Source organism: Paramormyrops kingsleyae, chromosome 2 (assembly GCF_048594095.1).
Source record: "Paramormyrops kingsleyae isolate MSU_618 chromosome 2, PKINGS_0.4, whole genome shotgun sequence".
NCBI classification, from domain to species: Eukaryota; Metazoa; Chordata; class Actinopteri; order Osteoglossiformes; family Mormyridae; genus Paramormyrops; species Paramormyrops kingsleyae.
The window spans coordinates 26103652-26116699 of record NC_132798.1 but is presented as its reverse complement, the minus strand read 5'-3'; the positions used below and the strand labels follow the sequence as shown (position 1 = coordinate 26116699).

At 41.8% G+C, this 13048-nt stretch overlaps 1 protein-coding gene across 1 annotated transcript in view; it reads left to right on the top strand.

Moving 5' to 3' along the window:
- The first annotated feature begins 2971 nt into the window (after positions 1–2971).
- LOC111839199 (SET-binding protein) overlaps positions 2972–13048 on the top strand; it is a 71578-nt gene continuing 61501 nt past the window's right edge. Inside the window, exons 1-3 of the mRNA XM_023802875.2 lie at positions 2972–3015; positions 3352–3421; positions 4089–4208. The gene's annotated coding sequence lies outside the window, so the exon portion shown is untranslated. The remainder of the gene's footprint in view (positions 3016–3351; positions 3422–4088; positions 4209–13048) is intronic.

Sequence of the window (13048 nt, the reverse complement as noted above, 5' to 3'; positions counted from 1 at the left end):
GGAATCTTTAGAATTTAAAATACAGTTGACTTATAGTGTAGCTTAAATGAACACTGCCTGTAAATGTCTTCATTTTCCAAAAGTATTTCTTTGTGTTTGCTTCAAATGGCTTTTCCAAAGGCACATTATTTAATGACATGTCTATCATGTGTATCATTGTGCCTCTTAGCGCATCTGATTTTCTAAAAATCAGAGTAAAAAGACTGAATTATTGTATCTGTGAAGAAGCAGTGCTGGAAATGCCTTCAGAGACCAGAGTGTATCATTCAGCTCTGTCATCGACAGGAGTTTTGCTTGAAGGAATTTCAGCTGTGTTTGAAACTACTTGACTCAGAACATATTTTCATCGAAAGCTTTTTATTGTAGAAAATATGGTTCTTTATTTAATCTCTCAGCACTTTCCTGTAAGAGGAAAGCCAAAGAACACAATAATATGTTTGTTTAATTGTTTGTTCATTCTCAGGAACCGTGTGAACGGTACGCTCTCGAACTTTGACCTCTCTGTTTCACTCAATATAACGGCTCACTGTGTTGCTCTCTCACAGCGCCCATTTCTGAATATACCGTATACACCCTTTTTTTTTTTACCATATACACCCTTTTTAGGATGCACCACCTGTGAAAGGTTCCGTTAACACCCAACAGCAGGCTAAGGCAGGGTCCAACTGTTCCAAGATGCAATGCACCACCTCGCTAGCACCCCCCCCCAAAACCGATCAGAAGAATCTCAGTGAACCATTGGAGGAAGTGGCCAAGAAGAAAACAGTTTACCACAGAGAGGTATATAAGGGCACATTTTAAATGCAATCCTTCCTGCATTTTAAATGCAACCCATTGGCACTAACAGTTGTTCTAGGAGGTGTAAAGGGAATCAAAGTTTCAATTTGCCAAACTGTTACACTGTTACCTTTGATTACATACATCTATGCTGAGGGACGTGTTGCATATCAGAAACCAAGGCATTAGCTTCCAAAAGGCTTAAGGCAAAATATGTATGTGAAGTTACAGACCATGTAATGCTATACATACATGGGAAAATACAAGCATTGTTAACTGCAAAAACTATGCACTTTGAGGTGTAAAGCCAAGACAGGTAGGTTACAGGAAAAGAGAGATGGGCAAAATTTAAACATTAAGGTCTGACTCAATCATTAAGCAAAATTAAGCAAATGTTGCGACAAATAAATAGAATCAAAGCCAAAGACCCTGAAAGCCATTTTTAGCTTGTGTTTGGTGTCCACAGCTACAATTGGTTTTCAGTTAGGTGTCTGTAATTCTGCCTGTAGCACTATAATTTAAGTCACCAGGGTTTTTGAACAATGCTCCATCCAATTACAATGAGGCACGAGAGACACACGGTCATGTTTATCCATCTCACGGCAAAGAAATGTAAAGCAGGTGTTATTTCAATCACAGCTGAACCATGCACTCTATTAACAAAAAAGGCGTACATGTGTCATATATTCATACAAGAAGATATATTCCATGGTGTCCAGGCAGCTATTCCAAGAAATGCTAAGATGTATCAGTGGGAATGCATATCAAGAGCAGAAAAACCAGTGTGATGTCTAAAACAAGGTTATGAAAATAACATGAGATGCAGTGAGAAGCTGACAAGCCACAGTAGGCCAAGGACTGGACCTTGTGGAACCACTGTCAAAAAATGCATAAGACAAGGAAAGGACAATGGTAGGAAATGGTACATATACAGGTACTCAGGTTTGCTCAAAAATGCCTAGATGATGTGGCCAGTTACTAAGAATACAGTGCTGTCCAGTTTTCGGACAGTGACATATTTTGTTTTGGCCCTGTACTCTGAATGAGAGAATAGTTGGAATAGTTCAAAGATGAGAACCCTTAGTAAGCCTTAAGAATAGAAGGTGACAGTTTGCAAAAAGTCCTTTAAAAAATAGAAAGAAAAACCTGTTCAGTTCTAGAATAAAATGTTATAGACATACGAGACAAAGACCAGGCTTTACCAGAGTGATGGAAAGAAGAACGTGTGGGAAATACCGAAGAGTCCAAAGCATAGCACCTCATCCGTCAAACATGGTGGAGCCAATGTTATGGCTGAGGCATGTTTGGCTGCCAAGGGAACCCTGCTCACTTGTACTCATTGATGATATCACTGCGGATGGAAGGATCCGTTGGATGACACTTCATCATGCTGCAGGATAGTGATACTAAACATACAGCCAAAGCAAGAAAAGAATTTTTGGAGTCAAAAACTGGACCTCAATCCAACTGAAATTAGCCTGATGTCAAAAAGCCCCTAAAACAAGCGAGAACTGGAAAAAATGCTAGTAGTACAGAAATACTATAACGCATCACGATGGAAGATACCAAGCAGCTGGTGACGTCTATAGGACATAGATTCCCGGCAGTCATGGACTACAAAGGATCTGCGAATAAAGATTAAATATAACTTCATTTCAGCTTATGGTAATTACCTTTGGCCATATACAATAGGAGGATTATGTATTAAAACCACCGCAATTCTTAAGCTGTTTACCTAATACAAATGTAAACACATTAAGGCAGAAAGTCGGCATTTTATAGCCATAATCATTGTTTCATTTCAAAAACAACATTCCACTGTACAGATCCAAAACAACAAAAGAGTATTACTGTCCAAATATTTTTGGACTGCACTGTAAGTTTAAGACTAAATCAGTTCTGTCATCGAACTGAGAACTTGGAACTATGCAATTAATGTCCAACTGCAAAAGTTTATAAAACTTTAAAATGTTTAGCTGTAAAAAGAATGACTTGCTGGATACATGCTTTAGTATTTATGGTTCTAATGTAAAATATAAATCAATGGGAACACGTTAAAATAACGTATTACGTCCCAGTATGATTCTGCAACGAGAAAGGGAAGAGATAATCCTCAACTATTCCAGTAGAGGGTACTGTGGTAACCCCCACCCAATAAATGGAAGTAACGTGGAAACAGTTTATCGTTTGCATTACAACCATAATACTTTTAAGACGGATAGGAACGATCGATTTGAGGTAACCACATTTTGTCGAATGAACAAAATTTCTAAAACACCTGATTTTCAGTTATTTCGCTTTGATAGTTTACCCGTCGTAAGTGTTCCGGAGATCTTAATATTCAAGAACACGAAATAAAGCCAGTTTCATTAGGCTACTATAAGCATTGATATAGTCCCTTTAAAACATTTATATAGATGATAAACGGTATTAGGCTATAATTCGGAAAACAAGATTTCTTTAGGTCTTTTATTAAAAATACACATTCGAGATTAAGAAATGGTCGTAGGTGAAATGGACATATGATGTGTTTTGCAATCTAGAATCTAATTAAGGGTTTATTTTCCAATCCAGGCATACTGGTGGGGCGATGTATTTGCCGGTGGCGGCATACACAGGGTGCCTGCAACGCGATTGCACCAAGGTAAAGGATATTCGTGCACGGCACTTTGATGACAAGTAGAGGCAGCAGTGAGCTCGCAGTCGGCCGAGTCCGTAGAGGTCTCCCGTGCATGGGTTTGTGAGACGATTATAAGAGAAGTACTGCAGGACTAGTCAGAAACGGAGCGAGATGGAGTGAGTGCATACTCTCAACTCAGTCAGCGATCGCCGAGGAGGACAAAAATCGCAGCGTTCCTTGTTCTTTTTTCCCCCCAAAATCTTTCTCACATGCTTCATCATGCATGCCACTGAATTGGAATTATCGAAATAATAACGACGGCGACACGTTTTCCCCTTTGGGTTGTTTTTTCCACTGCAGTAAAAACGGCTTGATTCCCCCTCTCCCTCCCCCAGCCTAGGATTTGAGAGGGAAGCTATGCAGGTCTCTGATTGACCAGCAACAAGGCAAAGGGGGATATTTTTGCATCCAAGACAGCTACACAGCTCGCTGGCTTCATTGCTGGCACCGTCTCGTCGATTTAATCTTTACTTTTGCGTAGAGGAAAGTAACCGAATACCAATCTGTTACCTGGCAAACATATTGATAATCATCAAATTGTGTTATTTTGGGGTTTATCAACTAAGCTTTTAGTAGACGCCATTTTCTTAATTTTCCTCTTTCTTTTTAAAAGCCGCTTTCTGTTTGACAGATCGACCGGAGGATGTCATTTCTAATGACGATAGTATTAATGTAGATACATGGATTTTAAATAATAGACGTATTCGTATAGAACAGAAGAAATCAAGTGAAAAAACAGCACGAAATATGGGTAAGTAGTTTGCCAGCTCTTTCACTTGCCTTTGATTTCATGAAGTGAAGTACTTACAGCTGTCTATACCTTTCCAGTAAATTTAAACGGATTTGAATTTGCATTTTGACAGTAGGTTGACTAATGCATTTCCACCACGAAACTCTATTTAGCCTTGTAGTACGAAAGGTATGAGTTTAACCAGTTTTTTATACTGACACTACTGATAGTCGTCGATGGGACCAAACCGGAGAGTTACAATGTTTCAACTTCAGCAAAATTTGTAACAGTTCGTTCGGGATAAGCGTGGCTTTTACCATTAAGAGCTTTTTTATATAACCTACAACCGTTAGTATAAGTCACAGTGTGTTTTAATGTTTATAACGAATGTAGAGCAAATTTAAAAGCAATGCGATTTTCAAAGCTTGCCATAATCTTTATAAGTCGATTTCGGTAAAGCGGCAGCTTCACTCAACTTGGAGACTCGACCAATACACGGAACCCGGAGTCCGCATTTCCAGTAACTTATACCCTAAATCCCCCCCCCAAAAAAATGTTTGTTTTGTGACCGTCTCTTTAACAAATAGTGCGCGGTGTCAACAATTGTATTCAGATCGCGAAAGGAAATTATTATTATTTAAAAAAAAAAAAAAAAAAAAAAGAGAGAAAGAAATGAACTAACCCCTGGAAGTATAGAGTTTGGCTGCGAAATCGCGAAGCGTCAGACTGCGCCGAGGCCGGTCGCTGCTCGGGCTCCGTCCGCAGTTTCTAAAGGGCAAGTTGCACATCATCTTTATTTTTCTGCACCCTGCGTTTTCTCCTTTTGCATAAGTTGCTCCTGTAACGCAGATGGAAATATTCCCTCTGTGGTGTTTTAAGTGCAGATTGGGAGGTGTAGTACGCGTAGCTAGTTTCACAGTAGTTTATGGCTATCTGGGTTTCCCCGTCCTACACATCGGTAATGTAGAATATATTTATTTTTCCTATACATAGTCTATATTTACTCGCTGTTTGCGTTGAGGGAATCCCCTTTGATTGCAAGTTCTGCTGCAATATTGGCTGCGTCCATTCTGCATTGTGGGGGTGGTTAAATACCTCGTTGACTATTGATCTTCAAAAAGGTTTCCACGATCTGATTTAAAGCCACCGGTTAAGGGGTTTCGGCGTATTCGCAGATTGCGACGCGGCCATTATTGTCACAAATCACCATTTCTACCTTTAATCGGCTCGCAAGGGGCTTTTCATGCTACGAAATGTGAAGGACAAGCCAGGCCTTTGGAGAGATGAGGAAAACGACGTGACCGAGTGACAGGTTGTGGTTTCGGCTGGGTTTTGTACACGTTTGTACATATTTACGCTTTGCTTTTGAAAGGGACTTAGTTTGTCTCTGCAGTTTGAAGGGGCTCAGTTTGGCTGGCTGATTTGCTTGCAATGATTGTTCCAGATACGTGTGTCTGAGGACACTTTTGCTTTTAAGTGAATGTCCGGGCAATAAATATGACATGGTGCTTGTTTAGGCAGTGAATCCTCTGCTGGTGTGGAGCTTAGGCTCTGTGCATTTCAGTATGGGGAGAGGATTCCTTTGCACGTTGGCTTGGCTGCGCAGAAATTGGTCAATATAGCGCTATAATATAACAAGCCGCCAGAATTCCTTTTAATCTCTTCTGCTTAAAAACTGTACTGACACATCAAACGAGATCTGACTGGCATGTTGTGTATCCATTTCCTCTATGGCCTCCAGGGGTCATGGGGAGGGGGGGGGGGGCTCTAGAATCACTATTATGCCATGTGCTGTTCAAGGTCTTCCAACAGGGCTGGTTTTTAAACCTGTATAATAAAAATAACATGAACTGGCACTCTTTGTAAAACGTACTGTTTGGATTGGCATGGTTCACATCATCTGCCTCTCAAATTTGGATCTTGGGCCTTCATGAAATGGAAGCAAAAAGCAGCAATATCGTATAGCTTACAGATGGTATGGGCTGATCGGCAGTGTCTCATAAATAGTTGTTTTTGGTTGGTGTAACATTACAGTACATTGACATAATGGTTTCTCTGTGGGGAAATGTCAATGCTTGTCTTATCAGTGCTATTCAGTAGGCATCATTTAAACTCCTCCGGCAATAATTTGCCATGATGATGCTTTTACTTACGATCTCATTCAGTGTAGTTCATGGGAAATCAACAGCATCTTGAATGATGAGAATACTTCCCCGTTTTAGACTTTGTCTATAAACCTGGTCCTCTTTATGAATTGCTGCCAGGTGTGTGTGTGTGTTTGGAGAGGTTTTATTATCTGAACATGTACCCTAAATCAAAGCATTGTTTTAGTAGTATATAGTATCCATTTTTGAAATGATCTGAGCAGGGTGTGAGGACTGCTTGATAGACACGGCAATGGGCTCACACTGATAAATAGTGACGAGATGTGGAATCCTCCTTCCTGTAGGGGGTGACATCTGAGAATGGGACATCTCTTACTTGCCTAAGTAAACAAAAGAAGAACATTTTGTCTTTAATCGCTAGACAATTTTAAGGCATGACTTTAAAGATAGACCCAAATAATAGCTGTGACTGGCATTATTGGAGATTTTATTTTATGATGAAGCTTTGTCACAGAGATTACCAACAAATCATATTAGGAAACAAAGGACAACACCAATTATTTAAAACATTTAACACTTAACCTCAAGATTATGCTGTAATAAGGATAGTGAGTAATGTAAAATTTATGTAAGAATAATCTTTTTGGGTGGATTCCATTGTTTGATTTTCCCAAAGAACAGTTTGAATCAATGATTTTCTCAAGTGTAAATGATAGTTGAGGCTGGATAATTTTTAAATATATTGGTCACTTGTCAAACTAGGTGGAATTTAAAGAATGAGTCCCTATTGATATGAATGAAAAATGCTGTTCTCAGTTTGCAATCAGGTGCATTGATCATTTATGTACTGCTTCTTTTGAATATGGTTTTATGGTCTTCGTGGTCAGCAGTGCATTAAAAAAATAAATATTTTTTGTTGTTTAAAACAGTAACAGTTTTTTAAAATCAGAAATGCATACTTTGTTTCAAAAAGAGATTTAATTTCTCTGCATTCCTTGTTGGGACTGGATTTCACTGGAGGCAGGCCAAATCCTCACGGGCGCTAAAGGAAAATGGAGAAACGTCCAAGGACAAACCAAGTTATTGGCGGCATTACAGGACAGAATATCGGCGCATGCCTTACCTTTTTGGCAGTGCACTGGAGGAGCTGTGTGGGATTCCTGTTACTGACCAGCCATTTTGTATCCCATGCTGTGACCTAAGAGGCTTGCCCATTTGCCCATTAATTAAAAGTCAAATCCTTACTGTACACTAGGCTGGACGAAGTTGCATATCAGACAGAATGTATCAAATTTGGTTCAGTGTGCAAAATGCTAATATGTGGCTTCAGACCCTTATAATTCAGTGTAGTGAGCATGCTAATATGGGGCTCCAGGCCCTTATGATCCGGTGTAGCTAGCATGCTAGTATGGGGCTCCAGGCCCTTACGATCCGGTGTAGCTAGCATGCTAATATGGGGCTCCAGGCCCTTACGATTCGGTGTAGCTAGCATGCTAGTATGGGGCTCCAGGCCCTTACAATTCGGTGTAGCTAGCATGCTAGTATGGGGCTCCAGGCCCTTACAATTCGGTGTAGCTAGCATGCGAATATGGGGCTCCAGGCCCTTACGATTCGGTGTAGCTAGCATGCAATTATGGGACTCCAGGCCCTTAAGATATGGTGGAGCTAGCATGCTAATATGGGGCTCCAGACCCTTACGATTTGGTGTAGTTATCATGCTAGTATGGGGCTCCAGGCCCTTACAATCCGGTGTAGCTAGCATGTGAATATGGGGCTCCAGGCCCTTATGATTCGGTGTAGCTAGCATGCAATTATGGGACTCCAGGCCCTTAAGATATGGTGGAGCTAGCATGCTAATATGGGGCTCCAGACCCTTACGATTTGGTGTAGTTATCATGCTAGTATGGGGCTCCAGGCCCTTACAATCCGGTGTAGCTAGCATGCGAATATGGGGCTCCAGGCCCTTACGATTCGGTGTAGCTAACATGCAATTATAGGGCTTCAGGCCCTTAAGATATGGTGGAGCTAGCATGCTAATATGGGGCTCCAGACCCTTACGATTTGGTGTAGTTAGCATGCTAGTATGGGGCTCCAGGCCCTTACAATCCAGAGTAGCTAGCATGCTAGTATGGGGCTCCAGACCCTTACGATTTGGTGTAGCTAACATGCTAATATGGGGCTCCAGGCCCTTACGATTTGGTGTAGTTAGCATGCATGCAGCCACTCTATTTTTTATGGGGGCTCCCTCCATCTTATTTCCTTGTGCCGAATGACTGATCCATGGTTATACCTGGTCATCAGTGCAGTCCAGAGCCTGCTGTATCAATGGATGATAGCTCTCTTCTGTGTAGAAGGTCTATGTGGTTAGTTTTCATTGTCCCGTTGCAGTAATTTCATGTCTCGTTATGGCTGTTTTATCCCCATGTGGGCAGATTGCTCGCATTTCCTGTTCTGTGTGGATGGGTATTTTGCAGGGGGTGAGACCTAAGGACTCGGAAGCAGGAGATCATTAAAGTGAGGGACCCCCAAGTGAAGGGCTTGTGCGCTGGCCGTTAGCCCTGCCGTCTGTGCTGGGATGTCAGCCCTAAGACTAAGCAGCCTGTAACAGGCTACCATTAGGCTATCGTCCATAGGGCACATATGCACACAGCAGTAGACAGGCCTGCAGTGCCTCACAAACAGCTTATGAATGGGGCCTTTTGTTCTCCCTGGAGTCCTGTCCTCAAGTGCGTTCCCCTTGTTGATTTGCAAGATTCTGTTTGTGTTGCTGTACCAGGAAGTTATTAAGGATAAACTCTGTTAGTGTGGTCTCACTCTAGCGCACACCCTGCCTTTTGTTTACAACCTTTGGAGAGGTGGGGGGAGGGGCAGGAGGGAGAGGGAGGGGGGCTTCCTATACCATTTAGTAGTACTTATTTTTTTCATTTATAATCATATTGCTCAAGGTTATTAAAAAATTCAAAACATGAAGTAGCTTGGCGACTTAATTTTGAAAAGAGTCGGATTTGGTAAATAGGTTGTTACATAGGCCTTGAATACGGCTGCAACGCCTTTTTTGTGCACTGTCTAGTCATGTGATTTTCAAATGAGTAAGTGGTTAAAGTGGTTTGGGCCGTCACGGTGCAGATGTGTCGGATGGTATCTTCTGAATTTCCTGAGCCAAGGTGCTTTATGCCTTGGCTTGATTAATGCTACCAGATTTGGGTTCACTTCTAAGTAGTCTTTACAAATTCAAAGCGCTCTCAGTTGCATTATTACAGCTGGTTGTTATATGCAAATTTTTCATTTTTTTGTCTGCATCCCAAACTTTCATGAGAAATCCAATGATCTAATCCTTTATCTAACATGTATCTGTAACTGATTTCAGCCAGTGTTGTCGAAGCTATTGATGTAACCATAATCGTTGTAAAGCACTGGTGGTTGTGACTCAGGCAGTGGTGTCCAATCTCTGCACTGAGGCTGAGGAGGACCAGGTGTCCAGGGTGAGAAGTTCAGTGCCACCCACCCCAAGGATTTGCATAAATGTAACGTGTCGATAGGCCACATCCAGTTTGTGGATTCAGGCTTTTACACCAGAGGTTATAAACGCTCCTGTTGGCCTTTGCTAACGAGTGCTACTGTTCTGCTACTCCAGCTAACGACATATTACATGTAACAAGACCTCTCAGTGAGAATCCTCAGCCGTGCGACAGGCCTGCCTCAGCAGGGTGTCTGAGTTTTATGACAGAGGTCCCTTCCAGGCCTCCTCAGAAGCACCCTGTGAGGGCTCTACGTACTCCACATGCAGAGCACAGTAGTTTGTCTTAGCACTGCGGGACTCCAGTCCACCTGCTGTAGCCGGCAAGGCCAGATCCTTATTTTGGCCAGAGGCTCGTGGGCCCGATCAGAACTCTCTGCTTTTAGCCTTAAAAGGGACGGAGCTTAGTCGTAGCCTTTTTATACGCAGGTCTGGAATTTTCTCCCACTGTGTGAGTGTTGAGGACACGCTAAAGAGCAGATGTGAATGTCTTAGCGAGGCTCATCTTTCATGAATTTCTACAGGCTGACAGGATTCAAAGCAATCATTTTAGACAGCTGCGCCAGTCCCTTTTATAGAAAATGATTATGAAATAAGAACCTCGACTGCTAGATTGTGTCAAAGTAATTCAGTCTGAGAGGATTTTACTTTGCCTCAAGACTTTATGGACTGTAGCAGATCTCAGCCTGTTTTGCACCTCATCCCATCTTCCTTTGCAGAATTGCCCTCCTGTGAAAGTGCACACAAATCAGATAATGATCTGAATAAGCACACAAACTTTCTGTCTAGACCTAAATAAAGAAAAAAAGTTTGTATGTCTGTTTGTCTGCACACAAACCATGGACTGTTATATGTTTATATCCCTTCAAGATAAATCAGTGAGGGTGTAGAAAATCTTTTTTGGATAATATTTAGTATTTGTGTTTTTGCTTCGTAAACCTTGCTAAAAACACTGATATTTGCTTTTTAGTCTTCACATAGAGCAGCGTCACGGCTGATTTACTGGTTCTAAATGCTTGTAAGAGGATGTTAAGTGGACAGAGGAGCACTATAGCAGAGGAAGAACATTTCCTGTTGGCCTGAAGCCCACGACCTGCTGGTTTATCCTGCATTGCTGTTTATTGCTATCACAGCACCAAATTAAGATGACCTCTTCATCGCATGAGGTCTTCCAGTTTATTCCCGTTACTGGTATTCATTCGTTGCATTGAGACAATTAAGAAAACTGAATGTTGCAGTGTGAGCTGCTGATTATATATGATGAATGTAAAAACAATTGATATAAAGAGAGGTGTTTAGTTTGGACTCTAGAAGCACAAGCCCAGAATGACATTGTGTATATGGATAGATGCAGTCTACTGATTTAACATTTTTTTTTTTAACTAGTCTGCTTGGTTTTGCAATAAGGTGCAGTACAGTTTTAATTAGCTTGTTAAGACCAGTTATTAGCTAATGTGGAAGTGTGATCACGGGACGGATACCTAGGGAAAAGTCGATGAGCGTTTGGGAATCGTAGGAGCTCATAAAGAAGGCTTGAAAACAAAAACCACTGGATTTCATGTTAACAGATGGGGCGATTATACCAAACCATATTACGACCTGTACCAGGCTTTACTCAATTAGGCTGCCCTTTGAAGGGCCTCTAGGGGCGGTGGGGTTTACGTTCTTGTAAAACGATTTGCTTCACCGAACACTGTTGACGTGGTTATCATACAAGTAGAAGGAAATCCTATGGGGCTGCAATGGATATCTGATTGTCAGGTGTGTAGTGCTGTCCATCTGTGAGTGTATGCACGCCGTTCTGTTTTTACGTAGCGCTGACGTTCCTCCGCTAAAGATTATCGACTTTTGGCTGGAGTTTTATGTTCGTTTTATTTTGGGATGCATGCTTGACAGATCATGCCATATCTCCAACGGATGGCTTTTGTTGCTCTGATTGATCGATGCTGCGTGGGCCTGAATTTAAATGTTTACTCTGGTATAAGTTTCCTCATTGAGGTACCCAAAGTGCCTTTTAAACAAATTAGAGTGGTCTTCGTGAACGTGAGAGATGTTTCCATATGTCATCCTTCACGAACAGATGGATTATCCAGGCATGTCTGGTGGTATAATTTGATGTCAGATGGATGTGTTGAAAGTGGTGTTTGTGGCCTGGGCACACAATGTATCACACTGCCACTGCATCCTGGGCACACAATGTATCACACTGCTACTGCATCCTGGCTTTTTGGAACCTCTCCTCTTTTGAAGTACTGCATGTTTAATTTTTCTTTCCCTCTTCTTGGTTCAGCTGGCAGTCACTTCGTTTCATTCAAGCTCAGTATCTTAAGACTGGTCTTTCTTGCTCAGTTCGACATTAAGCGCTTGCTGATGTTCTGTAGGTTTAATTGCACGTTTCGTTCGTGTTTTTTAGTTGCGACTCCTGTATTTAAGGTTTATCCAGACGGCCCAAGATGAGTGATGTGCAACCACCCAGGGAAGTAGTTTTCTCGGAACCTTTTTTAAGAGAATTTCTACTTTGAAACCACATCCTTTCTCTGTGTGCGCAGTGACGTTTCACTGTGGGAAATGCTGTTCCTATTTAACTTTGGCCACTGTTCCGCAAAAGTAGGCGGTCTCGGTCTAGAATTTCTGTTCGGCCAGAAGCAGTGGCGTCCAGCCGTGTCAAAATTAGGGTTGTTTGCGGCTCTGTGGGTTAAGACTCTGTGGCTTTTGATTGGAAGGTCACTGGTTCAAATCCCAAGACCAGCAGAGAGATTTCACTGTTGGGCCTTTGAGCAAGGCCCTTAACCCCGGTTACTCCAGGGACTGGCTGGCCCTGCCCTCTGATCCCCACTTGTACATCGCTTTGAAGAAAAGCTTCTGCTAGATAAATAGATGTAAAAGTAAAATCTGTGTGGTTGTATTGGTCAGGCTTACTGACAGCAGGTCTCTAAATGTCAGCGATCTGTGGAAACTGAGGAGCACTGAGCAATCAGACTTCTGTCTGTATCTCAGCTGGGCACCGGACACTAAGGCCCCGTGATTTGTTTGCTATGATGTGTATAGATGAAAGCCTGAAAGTCTGACTGACACAAAAGCCTCTAGATATTAGGTATTCATTCACCTTGCTACCTATTGTGGAAGTTAAGAAAAACCTACAGCAAAAACTGCCAAAATCAGTGGATTAGAAAGCAGTATAATACGAATAATTGCTTCTGGAAGTTCTTTTGTTTTGTTTAAGTGATGCTAGCGTCTTT